The 12,915-nt window shown below is 37.7% G+C and overlaps 1 pseudogene; it reads right to left on the reverse strand.

The window, feature by feature from the left end:
- Nucleotides 1-12,915, reverse strand: part of LOC100778429 (protein S-acyltransferase 18-like) — a 64,194-nt pseudogene that overhangs the window by 49,751 nt on the left and 1,528 nt on the right.

Raw genomic sequence — 12,915 nt, forward strand, 5'->3', positions numbered from 1 at the left:
GATTGTCATTCATGCATCCTCCACCATTGAGTCCGGAGCCCCATGAATTGATTGCCTAGCGCTATTCGTGCATCCTCCACCATCTTATTGAGAGCCCTATGAATTGATTGCCATTCATGCATCCTCCACCATCAAGTCCGGAGCCCCATGAATTGATTGTCATTCATGCATCCTCCACCATTGAGTTCAGAGCCCCACGAATTGATTGCCTAGTGTTGTTCGTGCATCCTCCACCATTAAATCTTATTCGGAGCCCCATGAATTGATTGTCATTCATACATCCTCCACCATCGAGTCCGGAGCCCCACGAATTGATTGCCTAGTGCTGTTCGTGCAGCCTTCACCATCAAATCTTATTCGGAGCCCCATGAATTGATTGCCATTCATGCATCCTCCGCCATCGAGTCCGGAGCCCCACGAATTGATTGCCTAGCGCTGTTCGTGCATCCTCCACCATCAAATCTTATTCAGAGCCCCATGAATTGATTGTCATTCATGCATCCTCCACCATCGAGTCCAGAGCCCCACGAATTGATTGCCTAGCATTGTTCGTGCATCCTCCACCATCAAATCTTATTCGGAGCCCCATGAATTGATTGTCATTCATGCATCCTCCACCATCGAGTCCGGAGCCCCACGAAACTATTGCCTAGTGTTGTTCATGCATCCTCCGTTATCAAGTACGGAGCCTCCAGTGAGGGGAAAATACGGTTTTTGTTATTTTTCCAATCGTTTCCTTCACCAAACATGTGTATACGTATATATTATGTTATTTTTTGTGTGTTTGTTTGTTTTGTTTTGTGTTGTGCAGAGAGAGAAGAAGGAGAGACAGGAGTCACTTATTTCAAATCGTTTTGGGTTGGAACTATTGTGATTGAGATCAATTAAATCCCCATGATAGGCAAAAGATGGCCTTCGGGAGTCATCATAGATTAATTACGGAAAAGGGCTAAGACGGACGAAATCAGTGTTTTATCTTTGTTTTCCTCCTATCTTCGATAAAAGGTAAGTAAAGAGGGGCAACTGTCATACCCTAATTTCATCTGGGGACCATTGTTTGATGGCATGCAACCTTTGCTTCACCACTTCGAGGTACTTGGCACCCATTGTTGCACAATTCGAGAAGTTCCATAACATGCCGGAAGTCAAAAGGAAGCATTGTTGCACAATTCGTGAGGTTCCGTAACATTCCGAAAGCCAAAAAAGGGATTATTACGTAATCCGTAAGGTTCCATGGCATTACGGAGAGAAGACAAGTATCATTACGAAATTCGTAAAGTTCCGTAACGTTACGGAAAAAGAATTAGCAAAAAAGGAAGGGGTGTATTTAGTAAACATGGGGTGCAAATAGCAACCAGGCCCACTTGGACCTTCCAGGAAGTTCCACCAGAAGGCGGTGCCTTCTGGAGGAAGCAACCTAGCTCGCCTGGGCGAGCTGGGTGGCAAAATTCTCCCTCTTTTCCCTATAAATAGGGGGAGGAGGGCAGAACAAAAAGGTTCAACCCTCCTTATAGCTGAGAATCACTTGAAATTAGTGAGAAAAATTGTTTCCGTGAAGAAAATCTAAGCCGAGGCACTTCCGTAACGCTTTCAAGACGTTTCCGTGGGTGATTTTGCGAAGATTTTCCGCCGTTCTTCGTCGTTCTTCGTTCGTTCTTCGGTCTTCAACCGGTAAGTTCCTGAAATCGAACTTTTCTATTCATTCTATGTACCCTGAGTGGTCCCCACTTGTTTCGCATGCTTTTATTTTCATTTCATTTACTTTCCGTACCCCCTTTTGACGTGCTTTAGTCATTTATTTAAGTCATTTTCTCACCTAATCAAAAAATAAAATAAATTTCTACCAATCATTTGAATTGTAACATCTTTTAATTTCTATTAAAATGAAATCTGACCGTTCGGTCATGCCGTAACCACATTTAACACCAAAAAGAGGCAAAATAATAATATAATAATAAAAAAAATATCTTTTAGTAAAAATAATCAAAAAAATCAATCGGACGTTTTTCTTTGGGTTTTTTCTTTCTTAATTGAATTGACTAATAACTAAAGTGAAACTAAGGCTAAAATCAACTCACAAAATCAAGCTTTGTCCGCAAAAATCACTGAAAACCGTTTTAAGGTCCAACGCCTTAAACGGTCCGCTTTGCTTTTTATCGGTTAACATGGACCGTTCGAAAGCGTAAAATCAACACATCACTTCACTGCCTTTTGAAAGAACTACGTAGGTCTGATTTCCTCTTTGATGGAGGTTATGTAGGAGCAAAAGCCCCGCTTTTGTCGACCTCAAAAATAAAAAGAGACAAAAAGTTTAGATACATGATTTCACCCAACTCTAATCAAAGGTTGTTGTCCTTTTGGGACAACGTGAGAGGTGCTAATACCTTCCTCAAGCGTAAAAATAACTCCTGAATCTGGAATATTCTTTATGACCGGTTTCCTTTGGTTTTTCCTAACATTTTCCTTTCAATAAACGTTGGTGGTGACTCCGCGCATTTTCCTCCCATGGAAGACGCACTCGTGAGCCTCGCCTCGCATACCCGCAAAAGGGTAGGTTGCGACAATTGTCTTTCATTACACTTAGATACTTACACATTGTTCTAATCAACATTTGGGTAACTTTATATTTTTGCAGGACCCATGGCAACACCCCCAAGATCCCCTCCACCTCCTACATCCCCTCCACTAGCTGATTCACCAAGCACAATCACAAAACAGAACACTCGACAAACAACCAAGCTGAGGAAATTGATTGCAAGATCCTTGGATCAACCATGACCAACTGTCAACGTCAACCCCATTACTGGTCGAGGTTCTGGTCCTGAAAAATAAAAATTTCACAGTTACTTGGGGTTAGTGGCACGGGAGAAAATCCCTATTGTGCATTAATCTTGGAAAGTTGTCCTAGAATCACTTAAAAGTATTATATGGAATGACATTTTGGTAAGTTTGCTTAACTAAAAACATTGATTTCATTTGTGTTTTCTTTAGGCCAAAGTGTCATTTTTGCAGTTATTGTTTTACAAACTATTTGTTATTTTGGGGAAATTTTGACATCCCTGAAGGAGCTGCCACCAAGAAGATGATGTCTACTATTGCGACCAGATGGAGGCAATTTAAGTCCTCCCTTACCACTAGATATATATATGCTGAGAAAGACAATGAAGATAACCTTGATCTAGCTTCTATGTATGGTATGGATCCACAAACATGGGACCAATTTGCAAATAGTCGACAGCCACCTACATGGCAGGTTTGAATTGAATTGACATTTCACAAGTTTTGCTAGTTAAATTTTCTTGACGTTATTACACAATGCATTGTATTTGTTACTGTGGACAGGGAATTCGGAAAAAAGCATAGGAGATCCAAAAATTCAATGACTCCCCCCACTTATTGTCTCATGGAGGGTACGAACTTATGGAAAAAAATTGATGGACGAGAAAATGAAGACAAGACAAAATCAAGGTGAGTTTACAGAAAATACACCCATGGTCGTAGACCCTCCATCCCCAATTGCAAGACACGCTAAGTGGAAGATGGCTAGAACACAGAAAGCTAGCCAAATGACATCTACAGCAGCTCAATAAATATCTGACAAAATTGTAAGTGGAATTAAAGCCTTGGTGGCAAATTTAATAGATACATGGTATATCATTCAACATTTCACTGATTTTTGGCTATTTGTGACAGGATGAATTACAAGAACAAAGCACACATGGTACGTTTGTACCACATGGCCGAAATGACATATTGAACATTGCACTTGGCCGTGAAGAGCATCCTGGTCGTGTCCTAGCTGCTGGACATGGTGTCACCATTAGTAGTTACTTTGGACAATGTTCAAGTGCCTCTACCAGTTCTACGGCAACGATAACCCCAGATCAGTTGGTTCAAATCATAGGTAATCTCAAGCAAGAGTGGACGAAAGAGGTAGAAGACAAAAAGAAAAACAGAAAATGGACATCATGCAAAAAGAGTTAGATGCAATCAAGACTGAGTTGTCCCAAATCCAAACTCAACAATTAGCCCCTATACAAGCGGGTAACCTAAATGTGTTGCTTGAAGGTGTTAGCACCAAAGAAAGTTGTTCAAAAGTTGTTGCAAATGTTGTTGCTAGGGACCCATCTGCAGTTGATGACATACCATGGGGTTATACGTTGTTTGTGGTGCCACTAAACAACTGGTAGCCTTAGGAAAGGTGTATCAACTTAGCAGCATGATACACAATGTTCCTTACGCAGATGAAGTCGTGAGGGTTTATATGGTTACTGTTTATGATGGTGACGCAAGGGTCCCAATTCCCATGCCCGAGATTGAATACGTCAGGGAGGCTATCAATACATTCATTGGCTGGCCAACTAATCTTGTGAAACCTATCCCTGATGTAAGTAAAATGATTTTCCTTGTGGTTCAACTATAAATTAAATGGCACATTATAATACCTCCTGTTCAATTAAATTTAATATTTATTTTATAAAACCATATAGGATTCTAATGAAAATGTAAGGAAGCTAGAAGGACATGTTGATCAATCAAATGCAGGTGTTGCAAATGATCCACTTGGACAAATCATGAAGATACTTTATGAAGTGTATATGAATCCGGTGGAAATCCTGTGGGAGGCTAGCCGATTTGGAATTCCAAATATAGATGCAATATTTTACATCACACATGCTGATATGGCTGAAATAATATCAGGTCACAAGTGTTTAAACATTTCTATACTACAGCTATGGATGATGTAAGTCATTTAATTGCAACCTTTAACCCTAAATGTTATCATAAGCAACAAATTGTAAATGTAATACATTTGTGGTATAATGATTGTATTGTCTTTCAAATAGGTATTTGGATGACTGTGCTAAAAGCAAAGGTCATGACTCAGTGTATGGCTTCCTTGAGCCTCAATCAATACACATTGGTAAGGAGGATCGTCAACAATGTCAACTTTATATTGAGACATGGGTGAAGGAATCACAACGACACTTGTACTTAGGAGCATACTTGCATCAGTAAGTTAAAATAATTTGTGGTATTTAACAAATGTTATGATTTCTAAACTTGCTAATTCTAATCGTCCACTTCAGGTCACATTGGCAACTATTTGTTCTCTGTCCTAGGGAAAACGTGGTTGTTTGGTTTTGTTCATTGCGAAAGAAGCCTGATGTTAACATAAAAGCCATAATAAACAGGTACGAGTGTAAATGTACTTAAAGATAGCCGAGTTGTCATTATTGTTCAATATGCAGGGTAAATGTTTCTTATAAGTAACATTGTATATAATTTTTTTTACTAGTGCAATGAAGACAATAAGTACTTCTTTGGAAGGCATGCCTCAGCAAGCTCAGCCTCGATGGATTGAACCCAAGGTTAGATGGTCCTTTACATGAACCCCTATGTAATTTTTAAAGGGTACAAGGTATAATAGTTATTTTCACTGATAAATATAGAGTCATGTTCAAAGTGGAGGGTACGAGTGTGGATACTATGTCATGCATTGGATGTGGTGCATCGTTAATGGTGGTTTGAAGGATGACATATATACAAAGTCTAATTTCAATTTTCATGTTAGTTTATATTTGTTTAATTAGTAATAATGTCTTCCATTGTTAATTTTGTAGTGGTTCTCGAATGGATCAGCATTAGACGTGGACGCCATGACAATAATTCGAAAGAATTGGGCAACTTACTTTTTAGCTATTAGAAATAACAACTGCTAAATATGATGTATATTATTATGTACGAGTACATTTTTCTTTCATGACACCTTTAGTGGTATATTTTAATCAATTGTTTCATGTGACATTAATTTTTTTTAAGAACCTATGTAACGGTTTAGTGACGAGACTGTTTATTTTGAAATTGTTTTGGTTTGTCCTAGTCTCGTATTAGAAAATATATATTTTCATAGGATGAATGCAATTTTCTAAGCAATTGTACTCCTACTATGTATGTATTGCACAATTGCACCTTCCATGAATTTAACAACACAAAGTTACTTGTGATAGCAGTTGTATTATTTTTCTTCTTATTAGCTTAAGGCCTGGAGTGATAAGTAGATAATGCCATGCGTGCAGCACATTTTTTTTGCTCTCGGTTTAGCCTTGCAAGGGAATATTGCTTTTTGGCCCCCCTGGCACAGGAAAAACAATGCTTGCAAAGCCTGTGGCAACTGAAGCTGGAGGAAAAGCAATATCCAAATAGGTATGTTAACACATTATTAAAAAAATTTATGGATAACTGAGTTTTTTTTTTTGTTTTTCCCCCCTGAATGATTGCAGCATGTCTTTAAAATGGAGCAAGAAGAATACACCAAAGAAAAGATGAATTGGAGTTACATAGAGTTTGTTGATAACCAAGATGTTTTGGATCTAATTGACAAGGTATTTTACTAATGCCAGTGTTTATGCACTTGAGGTACAAGGGAAAAAAAGAAGAGAAAATGCATATGAGCATTAACTATGGTTGTTCTACTTTTCACTGATATATGTTCTCTACAGGGTGCCAATGATGTCGAGGTTTCTAGGTCACCAACAAAAAAGGCATTTTTACAATGGGGAATAATTGTAGTTGTCTTTGGAAGCTGGAAGTGCAGTTCTATCCAATCTCATTCCTTTTCTTTTTAGGCTAATATTTGTGCTTCCAAGTTATAACTGGTGGTGACTGTTGTATCCAATCTCTGATTGAGATGAATTTTACGGCTGCTCGATCTGAATCATCAATTATTCATGTTTTTATATTCAATTCAGAGAAAAAAAAAAAAAAAGAGGCGGAGTTGCAATTCAAACCGTGCAATCTTACTCTAGCATTTTTACTCAATTATGCAGATATTTTGCTTTTATTCTAGACTAGCTGAAGCATTGCTAGGTAGCTAATATATTGCTTAAACATATACTATATATGTTAGACAGGGCACTATAATTTTATGTCTTTTTGCAGGCTGACTGTAACATCCATATACACTGGAAATGTGCTACTGACATAGTCCTAGCTTGTTGTACAGGCTATGTTGATGTGAATGACCAGCTGGTGGGGATGGATGAGGAAAAGGTTTGATATGATGAACTTGTTAAACATTAACATCAGTACCTTTTATCAGTTTGTGTTCTATTTTTTTCTCCACATCCCCTTGCCCTCCTTTTCCCCAACTTTTTTTTTTCTCCGTCTCTTATTCTTTTGTTCGATTCAGTTGAGAATTGATTTTTGAATTGCTTGAGAGAATAGTTCTCGACCTTTTTATTTTTATTGATTTCCATATATTCTAGGGTGGTGAACTATTTATAGTGTTGGAGATTCCACATTGACTTATGATATGACCAAATTAAAGTAAGTGGAGGGCATCCCTCCCCACACAAGCCAATTTTGTAGGTTTGAGTTAGACCCAATTCCAAATTCTAAGATATAGCAAGTACCCAGAATTTGCTACCATACAAGCAATGAGACCTGAATATACAAGGAACCAAGGTATTTAGGAAATATGGAAATTGGGATATCTCAACTGATTCTAGTATAGTTTCTTCATGACTGCACACAATTATAAAACAAAGCAAATAAAGTGTGTAGAGGCAGAAGTTAAAGAAGAACTCTGAGATTGAACATTGGGGATCTACTGTAGTGATGATTGCTCATTTCCATCAAATGTAAGTGGGGTAGATGGACTTCCTACAGCAATTGCAGTTGGTTCACTTCCCCCTCCTACTACTAATGGTGGTGCACTAGGCTGAGTTGAGTATATTAAGAAGTGTGGACGGCCATGATCAGAAACTTCCAATATATTAATATATCTGGAAATAACAACATTTTCAACAGTGAACATGTACCCATATACAAAATCCAGAATATACCTCAAATTACTTAATGAATCAGGGGATAACTGACAAGGAAATGATGCAATTACATTACTAGCCTAATTCTACTTTGAAAAAATCTCAACTAGTTCAAGCTAAGTGCACAACCCCTCCCTGTGAACAATTGCAGCCAATGCAACAGCAATTTCAGTTGTGAGACCCTAAAACCCTTGATGCTACAATCACAATTGCAGTTTGAACATATTGGATTCCTCATGGCTTCCCTCATAGACATGTTTTCTGCTCTAAGCTTTCCATTCTCTTGCCTTAAGAGTGAGTTCTTGTGTCGTTCCAATTGTGTCTAAATGACATAAAAATGATCCATGGTTATTCTTCAGAGTCCCAAAAGCATGAAATTGTAATAGAAAATGACTTGAAAAAATTGAAAAGTGATGGGACAAGGGTGTTGGTGTTGTGTATTTGTTACCTTCATTTGAGTTCGATTTTGGAACCAAAACTTTACTCGTCTTGTTTCCAAATTAAGCCTTTTGCTGAGTTCAAGCCTTTGTTTCTCATCCGGGCGAGGAAACTCCTTGAAGAGCCTAAAAAAACACCAGAAAACACAAAAACACAGAATCAAAAAACCCCTCCAAAAGAAAGTCATAAAATAAAATTCCACACGCAAAAAAAAAATTAAATCTTTAAAAAGATGATTTTTTTCTTAAATGAAAACATCATCCTACGATTCAAGCTCTTAAATTTGCTGATGAGTGTTTTGGTGATAGCGATTTTCCTTGGTGGGTTATCGGCAGCATCAAAATCATCACTAGAACCACCATCCATGTTGTCACTGCCAGATTTGCTTTCATGCACCTCTTCCTGGTTCCTTCTCAAACCATTCTACTCGAAATTCTTGGGCATTAATCTGTTCACATCCCTTTTTCCATCTATATCACTTTGCTGCATTTTCCCAAAACAAAACAAGAAAAAGAAAAGTAGGTAAATAGAACCAACCAAAAAAAGTACTTATAAGAAGGAAAAGGTAAAAAGGATATGAATGAATCTCACAAGTGCAAGAGAAAGGCTAGGGGAGTTGAACATGGATTTGGCCAAAGTAGGAGTGGCTAAACGAGGCTGCGAGATTTCTTAGTAGCCTCTTTATTGCCTGGGTTTTTATCAGGATGGTACTTCATTGCTAGCTTCCTATACGCTCTCTTTATCTGCTCGTCCGACGCACCCTTAGAAAGTTTAAGTATATCGTAATAGCTCTTTCTGCAACATACTCAAACAAAAATACACATATATATAAGAAAAGTGCAACGCAAAACAAATCAAGTATGCATTGGTGTTAAAACAAGAGAGAGAAAGAGAGGGAGAGGATACCCAACAATGGCGATGAGAGAATAGTAGAAAGCGCATAGAAGGAACAACAACGTGGCTCCTCAAGGCGCCAAGAGAGACATGGATCTCTGAAAAAGAATTTTAATTTTGGGGCTCTGCTGTGTTACTTGGGATCTCGTTGGAATTGGGGATTAGGGTTTGGGATGAGAAATTGAATCAATTGGGTTGGGTTATAGTATTGTTTGGGACGAGGAATCGGACCTAAAAGTGATTCCGCCAAGACTTGACTGAAGTCGAAAATACGCTTTGGCTTTGCAACGTGTTCGTTTCGAAACTAACTAAAAAACCCAGATGTGCGACAGATAAACCAAGCAAACTCGAACCACCAAAAAACCCAGGCAGCTGACCACGGTGATGACAGAGGGATGATAGAGGTACGGCGGATGGCGAGCGGGATGGCAGACGACAACAAGAATGCAGAGGCACGACAGGAGGGCAAGAGAAGTAAGCTCTTCAGGGAGGTGGACAACATGTGCGTGACCTAGTCGCTTTTAATTTTTTACACAATGAACAAAGACAGTCATAGACCAGGACCGTCGTTGTATTCATTCAATGTACTTACAAAATTGTCATCATGTGACTTTCTAAGATGGTTCCTTATGACCGTCTTAGAACTCGCGAGGTAAATAACAATTATAATGGCAATAATTACAAAATTTCCACCACGTTGTTTTCTAAGGCGGTTCTACAGAACCGTCTTCGAATAGCTGTCGTAGAAACTCACTTTTGTAGCAGTGAATCATATCTTAGTGCAGTTAAGAGAATTATAAGATATTATGATTATGGTATCCTAAAAATTGCACATGCAATTTAATAGGATATTCTGATTCTGATTTTGCCGGTTCTAAAACTGATAGAAAGAGCACAAGTGGAACTTGTCATTTCATTGGATCTACTCTAGTTTCTTGGCATAGTAAGAAACAAAATAGTGTTGTTTTATCCACTGTTGAGGCAAAATATATTTCTGCTGGCAGTTGTTGTGCTCAAATACTTTGGATGAAATAACAAATTTATGATTATGGAATATTTCTTGATCATATTCCTATAAGATGTGATAATACGCGTGCTATAAATCTATCTAAGAATCTTGTTCAGCACTCAAGAACCAAACATATAGAGATAAGACATCATTTCTTGAGAGATCATGTTCAAAAGGGAGATTATGTATTAGAATTCGTTGATACAAAGAATCAGTTAGCTAATATCTTTACAAAACCTCTCCCTAAAGAAACATTCTTTGCAATTAGGAGAGAATTAGGTCTTTTAGATATCAATGATCTAGACAAATAGGTAACTCAAATTGAGTTTTATCTTCCTTATGTTCAAATGATTGTCTTTGATTATAGTTGTTTGAGCTATTAATAGTCATATTAATTGTTGTTTGTCTTTTAATAATTGTACTTTATTATCTTTGGTTGACTTTTTAATAGTAATATAATTTATTGTGTGTAGTTAATTGATTGTTAGATTGTTTTGATTTGTTTGTGTTTGATGATTGTTGATTGAATGTGTTTGATTGTGCTTGTTGATTGACTATATTTGCTTGTGCTTGATTATTATAGTTTAAGTATGTATATGACCTAAGAATAGTTAGTTTTTAGTTGAAAAAGTCTTGTTTAAGGGTCTGGTAATCGATTACCATTCTCTGTAATCGATTACCTTAGAACAGCAAGGTTGTAATCGATTACTAGTAGGCTCCAATAGTTACAGGTTACTCCTATAATCGATTACAATGGTCTGTAATCAATTACAAGGCGTCCATGTCTATAAATATCTGCATTTTCACAGAACTCTCACTCTCCCTTTTCGTGTGACAGCGCAAACCCTCGCCAAATCTTCAAAGCCTCGTATCTTTCCCATTTCTTAACCAAATCGCTTTAAACAAAGCCCAATCTTCATATTTTTCAATTTTCTTCAAAATCCACCAATTAAAATCAGCTGAAACAACTTCAAATGGCTGAATCATCAAAGAAACGAAAGGGATCTTCCTCCACCTCCACTGCTACTGACCACCGCCGCCATGGAACCTCCGGAGACCCACCAGCACCAGTTCCTCCCTCTTTTTCATCTCCTCGGTCATCCACATTATTTTCCTCCGATGATCAGTGTTAGAGTTACTACTCTCAATTCTGTAATAGAGTCATTCTAGACCCTAAGTACCTTGACCTTGAATTTTTTTATGAAGAAACATTTGGTTGTTACCAAGTGTTTCAAAACTATGCTTTGGTTGATTTCATGTCTCTCAAACTTCCCTACTTTCCTGAATTAGTTAAAGTTTTCTATAATAATTTAAAAATTCAAGATGATGCTCTTTATTCTGAGGTGCATAATATTCCCATTGTTGTTGATCAGTCCTTATTTTATTCATTGACTAAACTGCCCAGTCAAGGTGTTCCTTTTGAGGGCACTCTTGTGGATGACTAGAAATTTGATTATTCAAGTCATGATGCTCACAGAATGGTTTGCAATGACTAGGCTGACATAATATCATTTTTTTGTATTTTGCTTCCTCGGTCTTCAAATCTCGCCCAAGCCTTTGAGCAAGATTTGATTCTATTATGGGCCCTTCAAACTAGTCGTCAGATCGACTGGGCCCATCTATTTCGGTTCCGAATGCATAAGGCATTACGGGCCAATGCACCTCTCTCGTATCCCCACCTTGTTACTTTTTTTCTTCATCATTTCAATGTTCCTTTGGTTGATGAACCATATGTCAAGGTTAAAAGGTCTTTCTCCATTGATGTCAGTGTTGTTACTTCCTTTGGTTATCGGAAGGATGTTGATGGTCAGTGGGTTCACAAACAAGACTTGCCACCGCCTATTCCTGATGAATGTACCCCATCTCCTCCACCACAAAGGGATGCTTCTTCTTCTCTGCTGACTGAAGTCCTCACAGAGCTCCACGATCTTCGAGCATTTGTGGGTGAGCATTTTGATGAGATAGATACTCACTTTGATGGGATGAATACTCGTATCACTAGGCTAGAAGATGATATGAGCTTCATCAGGTGTTGCTTCGATCCCCCGGCCAACTCTTAGTTATCTTTCTTATGTTTTATTTCCTTAAGCTTTATGGTTATTTCCTTCACCTTGTATTTTGGCTTTTATTGCTTAGTACTTTTGTTATGGTTGTCTTGGATGTTTACCATTATGTTTTGGTTTGTGTTTGGTTATTTTAGACTTTGATTTGGATGATTCGGACTTGTTTGGTTTATTCTATGGATTGAATCAGTTTATGGATATATTGTGCTATGATTTTACTGTTGTCTTAGTTCCTTTCTCCTAACATTTTTGGCTTTTTGATGTTGCCAAAGGGGGAGAGAACTTAAGGATAGAATTTATGATGAACTTAGGCATAAATTCGAATCTTAAGGGGGAGTAAGGGTTGTGAGCATGCATTATCAATGGTATATCGTTTATCTTGATTACAGATTATTGTCATCATCCAAAAGGGGGAAATTGTATAAGCATATATGATATGAAGTTTTGATGATGCCAAAGATGAGAGCGATTCAAGTCAAGAATTCAGAAATGCAAGAAGAACGATGTACTTGGTTAGGATCTTAGAAAAAATTCCTTAATTGATGTTGCACAGGTTTGGCTAAAGGGTATATTTTACAAAAGTATTTTAAGAACAATTATCTTTTAAGAAATATGATATTTCCTCTCTGGTAATCGATTACCAGAGGATGTAATCGATTACCAGTGGCTAAATTGATTTCTA

This window comes from Glycine max, chromosome 2 (genome assembly GCF_000004515.6).
Source record: "Glycine max cultivar Williams 82 chromosome 2, Glycine_max_v4.0, whole genome shotgun sequence".
Taxonomy (NCBI): Eukaryota; Viridiplantae; Streptophyta; class Magnoliopsida; order Fabales; family Fabaceae; genus Glycine; species Glycine max.